General features: G+C 34.8%; 1 protein-coding gene across 11 annotated transcripts in view; it reads left to right on the top strand.

Moving 5' to 3' along the window:
* Window positions 1-21,890, top strand: part of LRRC4C (leucine rich repeat containing 4C) — a 505,807-nt gene that overhangs the window by 417,820 nt on the left and 66,097 nt on the right. For 8 of the 11 annotated variants that reach the window (XM_020583648.2, XM_020583649.2, XM_010408178.4 and 5 more), the window contains one exon: window positions 21,352-21,484. The exons of the other annotated variants lie outside the window; for them this stretch is intronic. The gene's annotated coding sequence lies outside the window, so the exon portion shown is untranslated. The remainder of the gene's footprint in view (window positions 1-21,351; window positions 21,485-21,890) is intronic. 11 annotated transcript variants of the gene reach the window in all.

Raw genomic sequence — 21,890 nt, forward strand, 5'->3', positions numbered from 1 at the left:
GGTGATACTTTCTTGCATTGAAATGTGATCAGCACATCAGTCATCTTTAGAAGGAAGTAAATGCCTCTTAACAGCTGGAAAATAAACTGAGCATTTCTCATTCTTCAGGCAGTAGGTACAAAAGTAGAAATATTTTTAAAATACTAATCTACAATATTTTGAGAGTTGAAATTAAAAAAAATTCCATTTTCTAAAATGTAAGTTCCTTTTAAAGATCATTGTATTTTGGCTCATGCTAGCAGTAAACTTACCCAAACAGTGTAAATAGCTCTTCCTAGTTAGTTTCATTCTTCTTGAATAGATGTGAATGAGATTAGAGTAAATGAGAGACAGTTGTTATGCACCATGACTAAAAAGCAAGAAGTGATGGTCTGGGGTGAATTGTCGTCAAACAACAAGCATACACAATACTAATGCCTTGGGACAAAGAATCCTCAATTTAAATTTTACATACTTTGTGTTTCTAGTTTCTTTACCACTGCTATTCCAGAAGGCATGGGAATTAGCTACCACCATTATCTGTGATAGCAGAGGGTATAAACTGAAGCCCTCAAACATCAGTTCTTTGGGTAAGACAACAACCTATATCTGAACACTTTGCATACACAGTTTGCCATGTCAAAGAACCTCAAAAGCTGCAGTTCTCATGGATTTCAGCTCCTATGATACCATTAAAAACAGTTGACTTCTAACATAAAGTAAATCATGTTTTTAATCAGACCTATCTTTCAAATAAAAAAGAATTAGTGTGGTTTGGTTTTATGTTTATTTTTTCAAAGCTTATGTTGTTAGATTATGTCAGTGTACTTGAATAGACTGGAAGATGAATGATCACAGTGCTATGGTACAGGCTATGGAAACACTTATTAAATAGGACTGATAAATGTAGTTTAGCTTAACTGTGCAATTGCATTTATTGCTCGATCCAGTCTCTACGTATATACAACACAGGCATCCTAAGTCCAGTCCTGCTGTAGGTATATCAGTCACATGTACAGCATTTCCATGGTGAGCGTTGTCTTTATTCCTTACCTGATTCTTTTATAAAATGTATTTTCATTTTGCTAAGACCAGAGTATTACAGAGAACATGCGTAGTAACTGACTTACTGTGTTAGTAACTCTCTGCATTGCACTGAGGAAAATATAACATCATTTAATATCAAATGTGCAATCAAGGCACAACTGGGTTCCTTTTGCAGTGTTCCAGAGCTGGCCAAGAAAATTAAATCAAAAGTCTTTGAGTAATTATGCTCATTGTTCTTATTGATACATTAGATCCTATCTAAGTCCAAATAAAGTGTCTCAATCATTAAAAGAACCATTTGCCCCTTTCATCCCTCCTTCATCCAAAGACATTTAATACATCATTAATTCTTAAAAGAAATTGTCATTTCCTGTAAATCTTTTTCCATGCTTCTACCACTGTTCTGAGTTGTAGTGGAGGTAAAATGGATGGAAGGAATTCCAGAGTGATCAAGAGACAGTAACCTAGAGCTATTAATATTAAATGGAGCCCTTTTCCTAAAAGGCAGTTATTTTATGCTTGCTTTTGTGTAGGGCAGAGTAAGTGCAGCAAAATTTAGCAGCTGTAAATATTATAGATCATTGTTTGGTTGGCAACATATTAATTAATAACAAATGGAGTAAAAACAAACTCTAACAAATAATGGTAACTCAAATACAAAAGCAAAAAAATATATTAAAAAGTATAATTAGTTCATGAACATAAGACTCACACCTATCTGAAAAACACAGCTTGAAAATTCAAGTTATTTTATAGTGCATGAGATGACAATACAGATGAGAGTAAATGAAAAGCCAGACTGAACAGTTGTTCAACTTCTCCCGCAGGGAAAGGAATATCCAAGAAGAATCCCAGGAAGGGAATTGTGATTTAGTTACAGTTCCAAATCAGACAATGCCTTGATTCATAAAGAAAACAATTTATTGCAATACCACCTTTTTTACGTAAGCCTTTTTCAGCTTTCTTCTGTGTTGGCAAAGAGTCTCCCTTCTACTTCATCTATCATCCTTACTGAAAAGGAAATATCTGGAGACTGTGTGATCTGGATACAGCTTGCAGCGCTCAGGATGCTTTACTGGATCAGGACTAGATCTCTCTACCGTGCAGGATTGAGCCATAGAAGAGAAATGCAAGTTGCTATAATAAGCCAAGTGCAAAATAGGATTACAAACTCATTACAGGCTGTGGTTGTTCAGCACCTTTTAGATCCTTGGGAAACAAATGAAAGTGGGTTTAGAACTAAGCATTCTGTTCCTTCAAAATAGTGGTTATTTCTTCTAAAATTTTAATTATTGTGTATAATATTGGATTTGATCTCTAATAAAATTTAATTTATGACACCTATAAAAGTATATCCATTATGTAACAAAAAACAAACCATGATTGGTTTTTTTTCCCCCTATGTCTGTTTCTTTCAGCTGGCAGTTTAGATAACAAAAAGCTTAATTTTTCTACTTTTTTCTAAGATTTCTGGACTTGTTTTCAGACTCAAGTGCCTAAAATAACCCTTCAAACTGCATAAAATTGTTAAACTTCTACTTACTTAATTCTTGCATATTTTAAGTTGTTAATTAATTTTATTGTGTATTTAACAGAAAATATTTGTGAATATGTCTGTGCAAGTGTTGCCACTTTTATAATTAAAGAGAATCAGGAAATTATTGTATGGAAAGGACTATTAGAAATCATCATGACCATTTGTACTCCCAAAGCGCTCAGTGGAAATGCTTGTGCTCAACCTGGCATCATCCAGTAGGACCTCCCAGTTCTATCCCTCAGAGTTTCTACTTGAACAGTCACTATGCCTGTATCGAGCCATGCTGCTTGCAGACATTTGCACTTCTTGATCTTTCAGATATTTCTGTTGACTCAGTCCTTAAGTTTCTCAAAATGCCCTCCTTTCAGGAAATTAACTCTGTAATGGTATCTGAAAATATGGTTCTGGGTTTAGATTGCTTCTTTCTGGATTCCAGAGATTAGAGGTCACTTCACTTTTTCATTAAAGAAAAAAAATAACTGTCTTTTAAAATATATTCTTTTCTCTGTGTTCCTTGGTAGACTCACATAATTTCTCTGGTTTGCAGATGTATGATAAAGATACAGTATTTTGATATGACTGATCATACTACAAGCATCGAAGGCAAATACTGTGGATACACTTCCATTTTCAGCCAGAACTGAGTACATGGCAGCAAAAGGATCCAAGTGTTGCTGTGGTTATTTGGCTCCATAGCTCTATTAGGGCAAGGCTAGATTTCAATCATAACTCCAGTTTTGCCACTCATATTTTGCTCAGAGGACTGGCTCCTGGTTTCCAGAACATGTTGAGAATAACCTGATCCAAAAAAAAAACCCCAAAAACCAAAAAACCAACAAAACCCCAAAATCTTTTGGGTTTGGACTTACTGTAAAACAGGTTTTTTAGCTGTTCTCAGTGTTCTTTAAAGATAACATAGAAACCTTTTCCTATAATAAAATATGGAATGTTCAGAAAAACTCCTCCTTATTTATACACAGTAGACATAACATATCACTATGTATTATGCTTCTTATAATTGCCCTAAAATGAACTTGGATGGAGGGAATAATTTCTTATTTAACTGTCCTTTACAAATGACAGAGCCTTTGAGTCCAGTTAGGCTAAATCATTTGTTCTTCCAAGGCAATCATTCACTTATTCACAATAGCTATCCCAAGAGGTGGTAAGGGTACCAAGGCAAGAAACCCACCAGGTTCTACTTGACTGCAATAGACTGCCATAACATTTTTTCCTGTTCATCAGAAATGGATACAAATATTGTGGTTGGGTTATGGGTTTTTTTTTTTTTGGTTTTTTTTCTTCTTGAAATTACTTTTAATTTCAAAGTTTCCTTTCATTGTATTACAAATAAGAGAACAAAAACTCTAAGATCTCCTTGGAATTTAAACCAGATTAGTGTTTAGTGGGAACTAGCAATACTTCAGTAATATTCTTTGTGATGTTTTTTTTTCCAAACTTGGCTCAGTATATATAGTTTTTCAGGGATACACAGGTAAATTTTATTTCAAGTACTTTTTGTATGTTCTTCTGCCTAGAGTTCCCGCATTCCTCAAGTTCCTATGATATACAAAGTATCAGTGGGCCATGAGATTATAGTACCACAGGTTATTTATGTTTTACTTTGTTATTACTTATTTATTTATTATTTATTTTAGTCTTACTCTATTCTTACTTCATTATTATTTATTTATGTATTTACTTATTACTTATTTATTTACATTTTAATATTTTATTTAGTAAACCTTTTCTATCACATTGTCTTTCCCACACAGTCCCAGATATGCAGAACCCCATTTATTCCATCCTTGTGCATCCTTCGGTGCACTCTGCCAACTGTTGAATTTCACCAGCATTTAAGACTAGTTTAATAGAAGGTGTGGAAATATGAGTTTAAATCATACTTTCAGACTATCAAGCAAAAAGTATTATTTTCCCTTGAGTTGAAAGGAGAAGGACGATAAGAGCTGCTTAGAATTTAAAAAAAAAAAAAAATGTTTAAATTATGCCTCATTTTTTATTGTATGTGAAGAAACAAGTGGGGACAGATTTACTTCCTTTAAAAGATCCTGCTCTTACACACCAAACACCATCAAGTTAGTTAAACACCTCTGTAGATAAAGATTTTTCTATTGAATGTACCCCACCAAAAGGCAGTAGAAGCTCTTGGATAATTGCCCAATTGCAGACCACACATAAAAATGAAGTTAATCAAACTAAATAAAATGTGAAAATAATTTTAATATTTTTTATTTTTCATTTCTTTCATTGGGACTAAAAACTTTGGCATTTTATTGAATGACATGAAATTTCCTTATCTTAACATTGAGTGTAATAGTGACAATGTTGAGGGGATTGAGGTACAAAAATCTTATATTTCAGATACTTGTTACAAGGGACTCAAAGTAGATAATGATTTTTGTATTGAAAAAGTGATAATATAAGCATTTTATAAGAGGCACAACTTCTTTAAAAGAAAAATATTAGCAGCTACTGACAAAAAATATGCTATTAGGGTACTAGTGACTAACTGTGTTTTTCCTTCTTTTGCCTTTGACATTTAAAAGTGTTTGAAAAAAAATTCTTGGAAAAAATTGAATATTACTAAAAACATCCTAGAAATTCATTACTCTTCCACTTTAGAAATATAAAGCATTTCAACAAACATGTACAGATATTCTTGTATTTAAAATAGTTTGCCAATAAAGCCAAAACTGGTTTGATTTTTTATTTTTAAACAAGGAGAGAGAAGCATTTATTTTCTTCTGTCATCAAGAACTTTTGAATACTACCTTCTAGACTTGTATTAATATTAAATCTTTTCTCTAAAATGCTTGCAGGCTTCTAGGCTTTTTGCTCTCTTTGGAGGAGCCTTAGTCTATTCTTTGTGAATGAACTTTGTATATGGATGTAGACTTGTGGTAAACAGTCATGATACTTAACATTTTCTCCAGCCCAAATCTTTCCTCACTCATTCATCTACTTTTTTATAAGGTCACTGACCTTCGTGATAGGTGACCTTATGTAAATCATGTGACTACAGAAAACTACGTTTTAAGGGAGGAATGTTGAACATGGTGTCCAGATGTTACTTAAAATAGGTTTTCAGATATAAAGAACCAAATGTGAAAACATTTGGGTAAACATAGTGATTATACAGATTGTTCCTTTAAAGCCGGAGGAAAAAGAGGGGAAATGAGGTCACATCTATTTTGATGGTGCTTTCAAAAGGAAGAGGAAGGGAGAAAGAAAATGAAAGAAAGAGGTGTTGAAATGTAGTGGTGCTCCAGAATGATTGACTAGAAGAAGTAATCTCAAAGACAAAAAGGCAAATATAGATGATTTAGCCTTCTGTGTCATCAGTACACAATTGTTTCATACTGTCTCATGCTTTGTCTACTCTATTTCCAAATGTTCCTGCCTTACAGAATTATGTCTCTATTGGATAGATTTCAGTCTCATGAAGTGTTTTGCTACTATTCAGCTTATTACCTTCATTTCATACTATTGTTGTTTTATTGGCATTTCGTTCTTGCTGTACCGTGCTAAATTTTCTTCCTCAAGATCTGTAACCTTCAGATATTCATAAAATCACTTTTTTTTTTTTTTAATTTAGTCATGTTGGACTAATCTATCCTTCTAAAATAAGCTTTTCTGGTCACTCTTTCATCTCTGAATATCCTGCTTGTCATTATTATTTTGGTTATGAGATTGCCTAGACTTAGGGTGACTTTGCACCCATGATTGCATCAGACTCCTGTAAGGTGTATGAAGGAGATGATGGACTAAGATAATGTGAAATATACTGGTGAAATTTCTTTGTCATCCAATAATGCTTTGAATCCAATATTCCTTCAGGTGCCAGCCATATACATGATCAAGGCTGTGATGACTGACAGTATCTCCTCCTCAGATGCCATCATTCCTTGTCAGTGGAAGAGAGCTGGGGCAAAGGACAGTTATTTAATCTCCCTCTTCCCTGAAGGCAAATTCGAGGGAAAATTTGTATTTTTGTCAATTAACTTCGAAACATTCTTCTAGAGATTTTCTTTCCACTGAGACTGCCACTAATGCAGCATAAATGAGATTCAGTATATCTGTATTAGGAATGCGTATGTAGTTTAAAGTTAAAAGTTTCAAAATTATTCATAGCTTCATACCTGCTTTATTTAATTTTCATTTATTTAAATAATAATAGTGTAATAAAACTTAGACATTATGTAGAATTCCATTTATGAAATATTTTATTGATTTTCACTGATTATGATCATTCCACTTCTTAGAAGGTGGTTTAAATTACATAATCATTTTTCAAAGAAGTGGATTGCCATGCATGTTTTAATATTCTGTGGTGGATGTGTTGGTATCTAATTAACCAAGTTTAAATACCTGCACATTCTGAATTTACAAAAATTTGATGATGCCTAACTTTGAATTCACTGGGACTTCAGTAACCCTGAAGTTCAGGCCATAAGGTTTCTAGCACTGAGTACCCGAAATCAGAACTTTAGTGTCTTAGTTTATTTCTTTTCTTTTTCAAAATAATCCCTACCAGCCAAAACAAACAATAAAATCCCTTTGCTATAATTCAGCCCTTTAGACGCCTAGACTTTCAATAGAGCACCAAGATAAGATTGCAGATGCTTCATTTATTATATCACATTTTTTTATAAAAACATGATTTAATGCATTGTGAGGATAATAGGCCCAAGCTGCAGTGTTTTTTTCTTGTAGCATCATTTGCAATGTGATAGATACTTCCCAGAAAGTATGAAAAAAATTCAGTCTCTGCTAAAAAAAAAAATCACATAATGCAAATATTATCAATTCTGTAAATTGCAAAAGAAGAAGGGGAAAGTTAATATTTTTTATATTTCACAGGAGGAAATAAAGAAAAAAAAAAGTGAAGTCACAAAATTAGCAGTGTATTAAAGAAATGACCCAAGAATGTGTTATATATGCATATTTGGAGTGTTGTGCTGCCATCCAGAGGGATTTTCAAAGGCTGGAGAAATGGGCTGACAGGAACCTCATGAAATTCTATACCCAGTGATGCAAAGTTCTGCACCTGAGGAAGGACAACCCCTTGCACTAATGCAAGGCCAGAGGTCACTGAATCTGCAGGCTTGATCATGGATTTTGTACCAGATGACTTACAGAGGTCCCTTCCAACCTCAGCCATTCTGTGAATCTATGGTATTCCAGTACACTGCTCTGTGTAAGAGCTATCCTAATGAAATTCCTATTTCACTGTTTTCTTTATGGAACTCTCACTGACTGTGGCCATCAGGTCAGGCACTTTGTAGCAGCTGATGACCTTCTGGAACAGCTGAAGCCGGTTATACTGAGGTATAGGCAATCTAAAACTCTTTATTGGTGTTAGAATCTGTCATAGTTAATTGATATTTATAAGGTACTTCTTTATTTCTGGTTTGGGTTTTTTTAAAATTTTAAATACTCTGTGTCTCACGTTTAATTTGCTGTTGGTATTATAAGGTTTAGCTTATATAGATATATGGCATGTACAAAAACCAACCAACCAACCAAACAACATAGAAAAGCATGTGTTCAGTATACTAAAAGGTTTGTAGTGGGTTTTGTTCTATGAAGCACCATCACCACATGAAGTAGTACGTGATTGGTAACCCAAGGATGGTAATGATTCCATTAGTATTAAAGTTCAAATTAATGCCTTTCCAGCAGGCCAGGAACCAGTAGGTGAGAACAGCTGTCACAGATGCAAGTGTACACATCACAAAGTTTTTCATGAAAGAGTTTCTTGTCACAGAAAAATTAAATGTTTGCTGGGTTTGGCTACAGGATGACTTCTGTTCTGAAAAAATCAGTTTTTTCAAGTGGAATCACGAGGCTTGTCCCATCACTGTGTAATTTCTCTGGGATTTATTTCATTTGTCTTTATCTTGCTCTGTATCAAAGGACCAAGAAATCCAAGACAATATTTTTTACACATATTTATTCTTACTCTTTTATGTCCTTAAGATGATGACTGAGATTACTTCCTGGATTTCTAGGCAGACTGTTGCCTTTATTGTATCCTTCTAAGTCAGGGACAAGATATTTGTAAATTTTCAAAACCTACCTTTGGTCTGTGAGAGGGATCTTCTATTCCTGTTCTGCTACTGATCAAACTACCAGTTGTCCTCACATATAGGTTGGTTCTTATTGGTTACTTGGTAGCATTTGAGTGCCATTTGAGTTTTTTCTTCTTTTTTTTTGTTGATTGGCATGTTTTTTATCATGCAGACTTAGTTTTAGCCAATACATGGATCCCAGTATGTTCTAATGCGAGTCACTGGAAATGCTTGTGTTTAATTTTTGCATCTAACTTCCTGTGACTTGATACTTCTGGTGGAAATATCAGAGATGTCATTAACTTACTGAAACTTGGTTTTCAATTTTTGTATCTTTTCAGACTCCTTTGATTAGGTTGCCTGTTATACTAATTGTTGTTCATATGGCGGATGTGCTAAAAGTGTATCTGAATTGGATGTACATGTAAAGCGTTGGTGTAGGTATTTGTCTATAGATACAATATAGTTAAAATATCAGAAAGATATGATGAAATTCAGAGCTTTGATCTTCTGATTCCCAGTTTGTTTGTTTGACCAGTCCACTGGAAGTTCTATAAAACTGACATTATTTTTAAATACAGAGATTTCCTTTTTAAATTAAATTGGCTTTGATGCTGCAATTGCAGTAACTAATGACTTGGTCTTGTGTTTTCCTCTGCCTGATTTTAGGGACCATTGAGGGCTGCTAAGGTTGATTCTGAGTAAACAGTTTTATTAGGAATTTAATTCTGTTGAGTGCTGAAAATCTTCTCTTCCTACTGAATGCTGCTGAGGGTTGCTAGGCACCTCCAAGGGTTAGTGACTATCACAGCTTGCTTAGCACATGGTACTACATATGTCATTTGCAATCTCTGAGTAGAACAAACTTCTACTGCTGTCACTATAGATTATTCTCTGTGCTTTTTAGGGTTGTTTTGCTGTGCTTAGAATGTGAGTCTATCCCTCATAAAATGATAACGTTCTGTGGATGGGGACTGCTGGATCCAGCAAAAATAAACAGCTGAAGACATGCGAACAGAAAAGATTTGAGATTTTTTTATAATAGCAATAAAAATAATTAATCTTCTGAAAATTTAATAGAAAACCTCTCCAGAACATCAAACCAGACAATGACAAAGGCAGTGTGACAGTAATAATAAATCTTAATTTTCTTACAGTTGTTTTTAAGCCTTGTTCTTTTAGCGCTGTTTGTTGTGACATGTGTGTTCCCACATACTCTGTGTAATGCCAGCCGTATACAGGATGCACATGCCACAAAACAAGCAGATCCCCAAAGCCTCGGGGTATTGAACTGCCCTTTTGTTTCATGTATCCTCTTGCAGAACTACTCACAGAATGACATGCTTTACTGCGTGCCACCTTATTGCTTTATTATTAGCCTTCGTAAAGGTCAGATGGGCCTGACTCAAATTCATGAGGAAACAATGCTGTACAAAGTTTTCCCTCCACTGAAGGACCTGCATATTTTTCTGAGGTCTGCAGCAGTATTTTTAATATCATGTCGAAAGCAGAGAACCATTTTCAATTCCCATTGTGGTAATCAATGAGATGTAAAATTGCAGCAGTTCCATGCTGCCTAGAGCCTCTCCTGACAAACCTCGTTTGGTTTGTCAGAATGCATAAAGCACTCGTAGGAGCGTAGCATTAGCTCTATTTCTCTCTGTTGCGAACAAGCACCAAAAGAAACCAGCTCTTAAGGAGACATTTTCATTTGCTTAAATAGCCCTGCCGTGGCTGCAGTACAGCAAAATCTTCCTGTGCTGTGCATATTTCTTAGGAATCAGAACCATTAGCTGCATGTGTGATTCAGAAAAGCAATGAACCCATGGGCTAGCTCAACACCTATTTAATTTCTGAAGAAGTTATTCACACACAGTCAAGGTAACAGTCCAGGTATGCTGTATATGCTGTACTTATTAGCATATTTGTGATTACTCAGGAAGGTTATGTTTGTCACTGTGCTGCTGTCTGTGACCATCTGGAACTTAATAAGATACAAAGTAGAATTTGCATCCTCCTTTTACGTAGACAGAGAACTCTTTCACCCGAAGTAAAATACATTTTCTAGGTACTAACAACTCTAAGCCATTGAAAAAGTCAGCAGTCAGGAACCCACTGAATTATGAGTATATAAATTCATTTGATAGTTCCTTAGAAACTCTTGTACAATATATATTTAAGAGGAAGAAATACTTCGTGCTGGATATTTTGGAAGTATGAAGAGTATGGTCCCAGATATTTTCCTGTGGATGTCTTTATAGATGGAGTGATTTGGTAGCTTGTGGCATTAGCAACGGGTGAGAAGCTCCTTGTCTACGTCTCTGATGCCAATAACTGCAGTCATCCCTTATCAATTCCTTGGAGGTGTTTATAAAATGTTCTGTTCTCATTCCCTCTGCTACTGAAGCAAACATCAGTTTTGTATAATGACATTTCTGTTGACTACCTTAGCTGATAAGCAAAGAATTGAATGAATGTTTGTAAATTAGGTATTCTTTCTCTACGCTGATTATTCTTTAAGCATAGAAATTAAGGGGATTGTGAGTTTCCATCTCATTCTAGAACTGGCTTTCAGAACTGTATGCCAATTTTCTTTTCTTAATTTTGATTTTTCTAATGAATAAATATGAGTAAAAATGCAACAGCTAGCATTTCCAAGCTTTCACAAATTGTGTTAAAGTTCTTGACAGGAACAAAAAAAAAGTTTAATAATATGTGTTTCAAGTATTCCATCTCCTTTCTTAATTAGCATGTCAACATAATATGAGTTTTCACCTCATGACTGTATTGTGTGATTTGAATTTAAGAAAACGCAGACTTTGGAGACAATAACATGTAACCCCTGCCAAGAGAATAGATGGAGAACTGGATATGTTGGAATCACTCCCTCCATGTGATTGTGTCAGGAGCTTGGGTGCTGTACTCAGCTGCTGTGAGATTTGGGCCACAGGCTGGGGGAAATCAGAGAAAATATGGAGAGTGATCTGTAAAAAGGAGGTCTGAAATTCTTCATGAGAGATTTTAATATTTCTCTAAACCACTAAAACCAGTCTTAGACAAAGATGTGTCACAAACATGACGGTCCCTGAGTGCCAATATCTGAAGTTGGATAGCAGCATAATTTTCTGGGTTTGTGGGTTTTCTTAGGGGTTTTTTGTTGCTTGGTACAATATCTGCTTCTCAAGTTGAAGGTTGGATTCATTATACTGGATCTCAACCAAAGATTAAATTTTATTTGAGAAGAGTATTTGAAGAAAAGGGGAAAATAATGAAAATATGTTATCAAATTTCACATTTATAGAGTTTGTTCTTTTAGCAAAACTTAGGTTCCATCTTCGATACCTGCTGATATCTGCTGAAATTTTGCTGCATGTAGATTGTCATTTGAATTTGTATTTTAAAATGTTTGGAAAGCTTTGCAACTATTTGTTTCTGGATCTGTTCTTTTACGTTTTGGTGTTCTTTTTTTTCCCTTCCCCCTCCCACCGGAGTTCAGTACAGCTGTTATGTGTTTCCTCATGTTACTGACTACAAGAGTAAAACATGGCCCAGGTTTTATTTTAAACCTCATGTCCTGAACTTGGTCCCCTGGTCAATGTGTGCTGCTGCTTGACAAGTTAAGCAGTTCTGCAGCACAATTCCCTGTTCTGTGCAGAGACTGCCGCACAAGTTCATGTGCAGTCCAGCCCTGGACAACTGCAGTCACACAAGGTGTGATTATTTTTTTCTTCCTTTTTTAATTTCCCTAATCTTGGTTAAAAATAACCCTTCATACAAAATGTTATGAATGTTCAAGACAAAAATTTGAAAAGGGACGAAGTTTATAGACTACAATCATTTAGGTAAAACTTTTAACAGTCTTTTCAGGAGGCTGAACATATGGTAGGGCTCAGTGAGGTCTTCTCTTCATCCTTCTTGAAATAGGACTAGGCAACCAAGAATACATGCAGGAGTTTTGTCTACTGTAGATTTCATTGAGCTTAAATCTCTTGAGCTCGGTTCAAAGGGTAGTCATGCTTTGAGTATGCTGTTATGGAGAACAAACTTGTTTTCTGGGGTGTATTCCAAGATACTCATCAATATATTGTATCTAATATCCATAGATTAAGATCTTTGTAATACTCTTGTGAACAATGTCTAAGGTAGACTACAATTGATTTCCAGACCATCTTTGGATTACTGATCTTGATGGCACGTTTTATATGGTCTGGTTGCTATAGCCATAATCCCAAATAAAGGAATCAGAACCCAGTACTATCTTTCCATGTCTGGATTGCCACCTTGTGTGCTCCTTCTTTTCCTTCTGTCCCCAGAAAATTTACATGGCTAGCAGGCATGGCTCTGCTTCAGGTGCATAAAGTCTATGTTATCACTTCAACAACTACCTGGAAAGAGGTTGTAGTGAGGTGGGAGTTTGTCATTTCTTGCAGGTAACAAGTGGCAGGAAGAGAAGAAATGGCCTCAAGTTGTTCCAGGGGAGGTTTAGATTGGATATTAAATAAAATTTATTCAAAGAAGCGGTTGTCAAGCATTGGATAAGGCTGCCCAGGGAAGTGGTTAAGTCACCATCCCTGGAAGTATTCAAAAAACATGTGGATATGGCAGCTAAGGCCATGGTTTAATGTTGAACATTTTGGTGGTGCTTGTTGATGGTTAGACTTGATGATTACAGAGGTAGTTTTCAACCTTAGAAATGCTATGAAATAGACTTTTTTTTCTGGAAGACTTTCAGTTCAAGCTGAAGCAGGAATTGAACTGAGTATCCCTCTTTCCTTGAAAGTCCTTTACCTACTAGATTATATGCAAAAGAAGAAAGTTTGCACTCCTGGACTTTTAAATAACCAACCTTTTTTTTTTTTTTCCCTAGGATGTGTGGGTACTCCACACTTTTATGTTAAACAGAATTTTAATTTATGTTAAACATGCATTGCTCTGTATCTAAAAAAAGTAGACTAAATTTAAGTGTAGAAAAAAAAAAGGGGAAAAAAAAATCTGCAAATTTCACAGTTCTTTATTTGCAATCAAAAAAGGGGGCATTAATGTATAGATAATGCAGGTACAGCTGGGATTCCCAGACTACATAAATTAATATGTGAGCTGATAAAATTCTGCTTGCAAATATTTCTAAAACACTGAACCAGATAACCAGCTTGCAAATTCTATGTCTGCTATGAGACTTTATAAGGCCTACTAGATGCTAACTTTACTTGATTCCAAATTTGCAGTCTGAAAATGGGCACTGCATGTTTTGGAGAGAAAAACTTACAAGTTGAGTTCATATGTCTTGATGAGGACTCATAAGCTGGGCACCACTGCCTGTGGTTATGTTTGTGCCATTTTCTATCAGTTTGTTTCATTATGCTTGTGTGGATACTTCTTTTGCGTGAATATGGTTTTGACAGTTTTGGAAAACTGGAGTATTGAGCTAGAACTGATAGTATTTTTCACATCTTGGTAATCTGTGTAACAGGAAGGAAGTAAATGTTCCTGGTAAAGATGTGGTGATTATTCCCTTTTCACTCTTCAGAGGGAAGAGAACTAGTTAGGTAATTTCCAAAACATTTTCTTTTTAAAGGAGAGAATATGATTTTTATATCCTTTTCATGTTTAAAGCCTCAGTTTCTTTTCCCAAAGATGTTCAATTTTTTTTTTTTTTGCCTGTTTCCATCTGTTAAAGTTAGATCATCCAGTCTGAACCATCAACATTGTACTATATGACCAATCACACATAATCAGTCTGTTAATTTATAAGTTTTAATTGCTTTTAGCTTTTTTTTTTTTTTTTTTTTTTTTTTAAATTCTTGAAAATACCATCAGGGAAATACCTCACTAATTAATGAACAATATGCAGATAGGAAAACAACTGATATTTTTAACTGCTTTGCTTTGTACTAGTAGACTACACTCTTAAAATAGCACTCAATGAAAATATTTTGATCTGTAAGCTCTAATGGCTCTACACTGATTGTTTGGTGGGGTTTCTTCAGTTTTCAATAACAATGTGGGGATTTTCCCCTGCTCTTTTGCAGGTAACAGTGCAGACCACCTTCCAGCAATGCAAGCCTCAGCTATTTCTACTCAGTATCTTTCAGGGAATCATAGCTGTGCTTGTCAGTCTCCACCTTACATTTGACTCAAGAGTAAAAATGATATGTGACTATGCACATATACTTTAAAACAAATCATGTTCTTCATTAGTATTAGACAAATCATATTTTTTCAAATCCTTCTGAAAGTAGTTCTTCAGTTACAAAGCAAGAATCTTTCAAAATCTCTTTTTGATAACTCAGGGAATAAGTTTTTCTCATGTGCAACACCAGGAAATGATGTTACTTTCTTTTGCAATACCTTGAGGGTACAAAGGGCAGAAAATAGACTAAATAAAGGGGTAGCTCTTTTGTGTTATTAATATAATTGAAATTTTCTGTATTTGGAAACTCTCTGAAAACGGAAATGAATTGACTAGGAAGTATCTACATGAAGTAGTGAGTAGGAGCATCCTGTAATTCCTTTCATGTAATAGAATTATAAATTTTTTTGGATCAGAACAGATCTCAAGGGTCATTTAGTGACAGCTGCTTGTCTTCCATGCTTTGTTTTTGAAGCTGGTTTACATAAATTCACTTCTAATTAAAGATTGAAAACTCTACAAAATGCTATTAAGTCGGTAAAAGGTTCCTAAAATTTTGATATAAGCAACATATATACCAGCAAAGGAATAGAAGATAGGAATAATTCACATTAATAATGATGATAATAATAATAATAACAGAGAATTACAGCTTTCATTTTGGAAAGAAAAAATAATGGTTTTAGCTGCTTTCAAAAAAAATTATTTGTGTCTTACTGTGATTAAAATAGGGCTCTGGAACTCAAAACTGCTATCTGAATTTTTCTGGGGCTCTAGCTCTTTTAGGACTATCATCTTCCTTTTTTGTAGAGATAAAAATACTCGCAGTCTCCTTTGACAATATTACATTATGGTAGGGCAAAATTCCTTATAATTATTGCTAAGCTGGAGCTGCATCAGATACCCTAGTAGGAAGGGTGAATATAAGTTTAAAATTATGAGTTCAGTAGAATTCAGTAGCACTCTCTTATTGCTTTGTTGACAACATGAGTTGTTTTTCCACCTAAGATGAAGACTTTTTTTCTCTGTGGCCCACTCTCTGTTTCATTTCAGACATACTGAATTTAGCACTTGATGAAGTGGGCACTAATTTATTTTTTTGCTGTATTTAAAATGCTAGACAACACTATCAAATGTTCTTCAATCTCTTTTCTTTCTGTTTGTGAATATCACACTGTGTTGAACAAACACAGCAGGGATGAAAGCTAAAACAAATGCATATTTGTGTCTACAGCACAAAAATATGTATTTATAGATGAACAAACCAGGTCAAATCTTTCACAGTAAAAAATAAATTAAACGGCCATTTGTCAGATGAGTATCTGGAGACCATTATTACGAGTCAATAGAACTGATCTTAAAATGGGGGAAATATTGTCAGGAGAAAATATTTTTAATGACATTTTGTGTTTATAAGCACACACAGACACTCACATTAAAAAGACACCAGTCTGGTTTTCACACTGTACTGCTGCTCTGAAATGAATCAGTCACAGCTTTGTATTAGTTAGGCTGAGCAAGGCAAATAGTCTAGAAGATTGGTTTAACACATATTAACTCGTTTATTGATTAGATGTACAAAAACATTTCCAATCAATAGTGTATGAGTGAATATCTTTGCTGCAGCAGATCACATAGAAAATCTGAGAAAATTATTTTAGAATCTAGAATGTATACCTTATCTGAACTTGTTTTGGAGAGGTAGCCATGCAGAATTACCTACTCCTCATCTGCTTAACTCAAATGCAGAGGTATAAAAACATTAGCATACCAGTCATGCAACTATTCCTTGGTTTGTTTCCATCTGGCATTCTTGAAAGAAGAAAAAGGAGAAGTGCAGTATATACAGAAATTACAGGTTTTATGCAGGAGAAAAATCCTTACTCAGGGTTTAACTAAGCTAAAAGATCAGGAAAAAATGCAATTACGACCTTGGCCATAAATAATCAAGGTTTATGGAGGTTTGGCCAATTCTGAAGTCTAAAAAATGTTCTGTTCTCTTAAGCATGTAAAATAAGATAGAGCTCTGAAACAGCAGAATATGTCAAAAAGTGAAGGGAATGAAATCTGGCAAGAACACCTTTTTGAACCATCAAGAAAACACCAGTAGCTTGTTTTACTGCACAGTGAGTCAGCAGTCAGAGGTGAGATTTAACCCTAAGTTCTTCATATTTACTGCTAGTAAAGAATTTGTATACAGATATCTTTCTTTAAGGAACTTTTTGGAGTAGTATTTTCTCTTTGTACCCTGAGTTGAAAGTCTTTTGTGGTCATAGTACACTACAATTTTCTATTGTATTGATTTTACTCTTGTTAGTTGACATGTAAGTACCCAGAGCTCATACATGTTTCTACTAACTGCTTGCGAGTGATTCAGATTCATGAATAACAGAATCTAATGCTATTTCACACATCCTAGGATATCCAAGACTTCAGTAGCAGGCAGATAAAGCATGGAATCGACAAGAAACTTGTGCTCTTCTGGAATGGCAACTCAGGGCCAGACGTAGTAACAGAATATAACAACCTCCTTTCTCTTGGCAGTTGAAAGTTACCCTGTTAGTGATATTTATTAAAAATAGCGGGAACTGTGTAACTGTTCTTTCTCTTCTGCTTATTTATGTTCCTCACTATGTCATCATGGTAGCATATGCTACTATGTTTAGTCTTTCTTTAATAAATCTTCCTTTTACTGCAGCTCTTCTCATCCCTTTGAAATCTATAAAAATATAGCTGCTTTGAGAACAGTTACTAAAGCCCGGTTATAGCTTCAATGAGGTTTTTCTTACTTATTGCCATAATAAATTGTTAGAAAGCATTTAAATATTTTAGAACAAATTTTGGTCAGTTACTGGTATAAGTGTGAAGTAAAATCAGTACACTTGAAATGAGGAGCTGAGTGTTGCAATAATACTATTGATTGTTTTCAAAAGGTTTCCCGCAATTCTCTGTGGTGAATTAGTTATTCAACCAAAGATTATACTTCCATATTGATGAGAATTTTCTTGCTCTCTTTTTCCTGCTAAAGCTTCATTTCCTTTGTAATGACCTTTTTCCAAACCCTCCTTAATGTTTCATTATCCAGAAAACTAAGGCATTTTTCTTTTCTTCTTTTCTTCTTTTCTTCTTTTTCTTCTTTTTCTTCTTTTTCTTCTTTTTCTTCTTTTTCTTCTTTTTCTTCTTCTTCTTTTCCTTCTTCTTTTCCTTCTTCTTTTCCTTCTTCTTCTTCTTCTTTTCCTTCTTCTTTTCCTTCTTCTTTTCCTTCTTCTTTTCCTTCTTCTTTTCTTTCTTCTTTTTCTTCTTCTTTTTCTTCTTTTTCTTCTTCATCATCATCTTCTTCATCTTCATCTTCTTTGTCTTCTTTGCCTTCTTCTTCTTCTTGAAAAAAAACCTTTTTGGTATACTCTTCTTTTGTGAGCTAAGTGCATGGCAGGTGAGGTTTTCCAGCATAAATGTAGTAGATTTAGTACCTAATTATAGTCTCTGAAATTTCGGATGGCACTGCTTGCAACTTATTTTTCCATATACCTTCAGAAACTTCATTTTCTCTGGTTGAATTTCCTTTGCTAGCTGCTTTGGCATTTTGGAATCTTATTCATTCTGTAGAAAACCCTATTATAATTTTTTTATAAAAATTCATGAAAAAGTCTTTTCCTCTATTGTCTATTTACATGCCCTTGAACTTCTTAAATGCAAACTTCTCACAAAAGTAAGTGAGAAAACAGACATGTAAATCTATGTTTCTGGTACTCTTCATTAGGTTTATTTTCAGAGTTTGACTTAACATTTGAAAACATTTGTAATTGTGATCATACTTTGTAAGGCGAGGAAACATCACATGCTCCAATTTTACTATAGTAATCATGCTCTGTGAAAAATGAACATACGTATGGAAATTCATTTTCAGTAAGCAACTGAGTTTTGGATTGTATTTGGAATTTATTTGTGTTACAATAACTCAGAAGAATAAAAATTGAGACATTTGCTGCTAACTACAAATTTATATTACTGTGTAGAATGACAGAGGGAAAGAACTAAGAAAATTTTTTATAGCTAGCCCACGAATAGAAAAAAGAAATCTCAGATCTCTGTTTACTTCCAGTAAATTTCTTCCTCCTGTTTATTGAATCATTGTGCACATTTTATTTTCTATGGGTATTTTCACTGTTTTTAAGTAGCTCTACAAAATATCACACTTTTAACCAGCAGGTTGGTTTTGAATAATTTCTATTATTCATGTTGTTGCTTTTATTTTATTTCATTAGACACTGATATCCCACCCAGCATATATCCTTTATTGCCTGTTACAATATTGGAGATGTTTTTTTTAATTTATTTTTTTCCTACTGTTGAATTTGGAGTAAATGTTTTTGATGCCTAAGTATATGTAAACATAGAGATTTAAAAATGCTTCCATAATCCTACAAGATTACAATAGCCTAATCTTTATGTATATAGCTCTGTTGCTAAGAAATTGAGTGGAAGTTAGAAGATCTGGTTGCAGATTTATGTTCTGTCACAGATTCCCTGCATGTCCTTTAGGGACAATACATAGCTAAAGGTCAACTTAATCAGAAAAAAATGGAATGAAGTGATTAAGGCATATTGAGATGTCTTAAGATATATTGATTTTTTGTGTTTCTGGCTTCAGTTTGATCCAGAAGTAAATGCAAACTCTTCCATCTGAGTTCAGGGCTGGAAATAGTGAGACACAAACCCCACATCTCCACCATGTGACTGCAGGCTATGAATACCTGGCATGTCTTTACCACATCATTTGAAAAAGCCTGTTAAGCTCTTCATGGCACATATTTGACCATCTCTTTCTTTCTCTTTTGTTTTTTTTTTTTCCCCTTTCTTTGTGATTGGAGGAGATTGCTGTGTTGATAAGGGCATAAAGTATTTGCAAAGTGCTGACCAAATAAATTGGCAAGAGAATAAGCCTTTTCTTGATGTAGCATAGGGATATTTTCTGTGACATCCTCAATTTTGCACTTATAATGAAGGAAAAAAAAAAAAAAAAACCAACCAGCAAAAAAACCCCTGAGGAAATAGGCTTTTCCATGCAATGCTGATGGCTGGCTCAGGGAAAGACCATATCCTGTTTCAAAGTACTTATCGTAACAAGCAGTCCCATCCAAACCTTCCAGATTGTCCTGCTTTGAGTCATAGACACAGCAGATCAGCTTTAATCTCCATTTCCCTCTAGAGCTTGGTTGATACTGGAACGGTTGGTGACCCAGAACAGTAGCACAAACTGTCTCCATGTTAAGTAAAAGCTGCAGGCTGCATGAGTACAGTAACCTTACATAAGCACCTAGGATTTCAGGGTGAAAAAACTTATCAATGAATCAAATCAACAGGGAAGGCAAGAAATATCAGTGCCTATTACAACAGTAGCTTCCTAAAGAGACTAAGCTTTTTCTAATAAAAACTGAGATTTGCCTTGTTCCCAAGAAAAATCAAGGAGTCAGGTACCTCTCTGCAAAACCAAGGACTGTGTCCTTCACTGAGACACTGAGGTGACATGTTGGAAGTGTTAGAAGGAAGGAACAAACATCTCTTTGTTTCTGTATCCTCCTTATAGACGTTCTCATAAATAAATATATAAATGAAAACTCTCCAGAATTAGTATAGACTAAGAAAGCTCTGTGGAGGTTGCTAGGCAGCCGAGGCCAAAGGAATAGGAAGCAGGCAGGTCTTTGAAAAACAGAATCAGTGACTTATGGGTTATCTGAAGTCATGATTTACTCAATTGTCTTTTGTCATAAACAAGAGACAGTAGAATTTATTTTTCTTTAGTAAATGAACAATGTTTTTAAAATATTTGAAAAAAAAGCCTGTTTTATATCTCATTGCTATCCATGTTTTGAAGCTATGAAATTTTAAGCATGATTATTATTTCTAATCTTTACTTATTTATTGACTGCTACAGAAATTTGATGAAGTATATAAACACTATAAATAGAAAATTATTTATCAAATTAATTTTTTTCTAAACTTTTTTCCAGTTTAAATGTTTACTATGGTATGCTTGTAAGACTCTAGAAGAAGGAAGTTTCCAAGGCTGGAAGGAATGCCTTGCCTTCAAGAGGTGTCCATAGACACGTTTCACTGTTGCTAATGACAGGAAAACGCCTAATTTCTACCCCCATGCCTTGTATGGTATATGATGAAGCTACTCATTACAGAACTACAGAAGTAACCACCCCCTTCCTAATACTTCTAAGTGTGCAAAAATACAGGTGAGGCAAGGTTGTCATCTGCAAGATTAGGTGATCACATTATTGACTAATTGCTGCCTTTGAAATCTGTGTTTATATTAGTGCTTTAAAAGTCTTCTTGAAATTAACTGTGCCTTCAGCAGTTCTGTCATATCTACATACATTGAGGGCTTTGAGGGCACACTGTAATCCTACAATTCCCCTCCTTTCTCAGGTTGTGTAATGACAGCTCTAGATCATATTTTAGTCTACCAGAGTTATTTTCTCTCAATGTCTTCAATATATGTCTTGAGAAGATTTAATTGTTGCAACATAGTTTCTCAATATCTGTTTCTTCCGCAGGGTGGATGCTGTGGGGGGGTCCAGGCAGCTCTGTGGAACAGTCTCCAATGGGCTAGTAGGATGAGAAGGTCCAGGGGTAGTTTGGGAAACAAGGAGAAACATCACCTCCCAAGACGGTAAACCTACTGAAAAGGTAATGGTAATTCTTGTTAGGATATTGTTCCGCAAGTCAGCTTTTCAGGTCCCATGGATATGCTGGAATGCATGGCAGAAAACTGGTAGGGAAGGGGAGCACAAACCTTTGTTGTTGTCTGTCTGTTCAAACAGAGTCTCATGAATATCTTTCCAGAGCTTCTTAAACTGTGCTGTTTCAATTCCCATCCTTGTGTGAGAAAGAATTTGGATGCCGTATCTTACAGGGGTTTTCTTGTTTTCCTGTGGATCTGTTAGAGAATACAAATCACAAGCTTACAGTAACTTTCTAAGACATTCCTTATAGGAATTGAAACCCTGAAAATGCCAGCTTATAAGCCATATAACAATTTAGAAGAGTAAAATGTTGTTTCACATGGAGAGCTAATAGTTGGATTTTTAAAAGT

This window comes from Corvus cornix, chromosome 5 (genome assembly GCF_000738735.6).
Source record: "Corvus cornix cornix isolate S_Up_H32 chromosome 5, ASM73873v5, whole genome shotgun sequence".
NCBI lineage: Eukaryota > Metazoa > Chordata > Aves > Passeriformes > Corvidae > Corvus > Corvus cornix.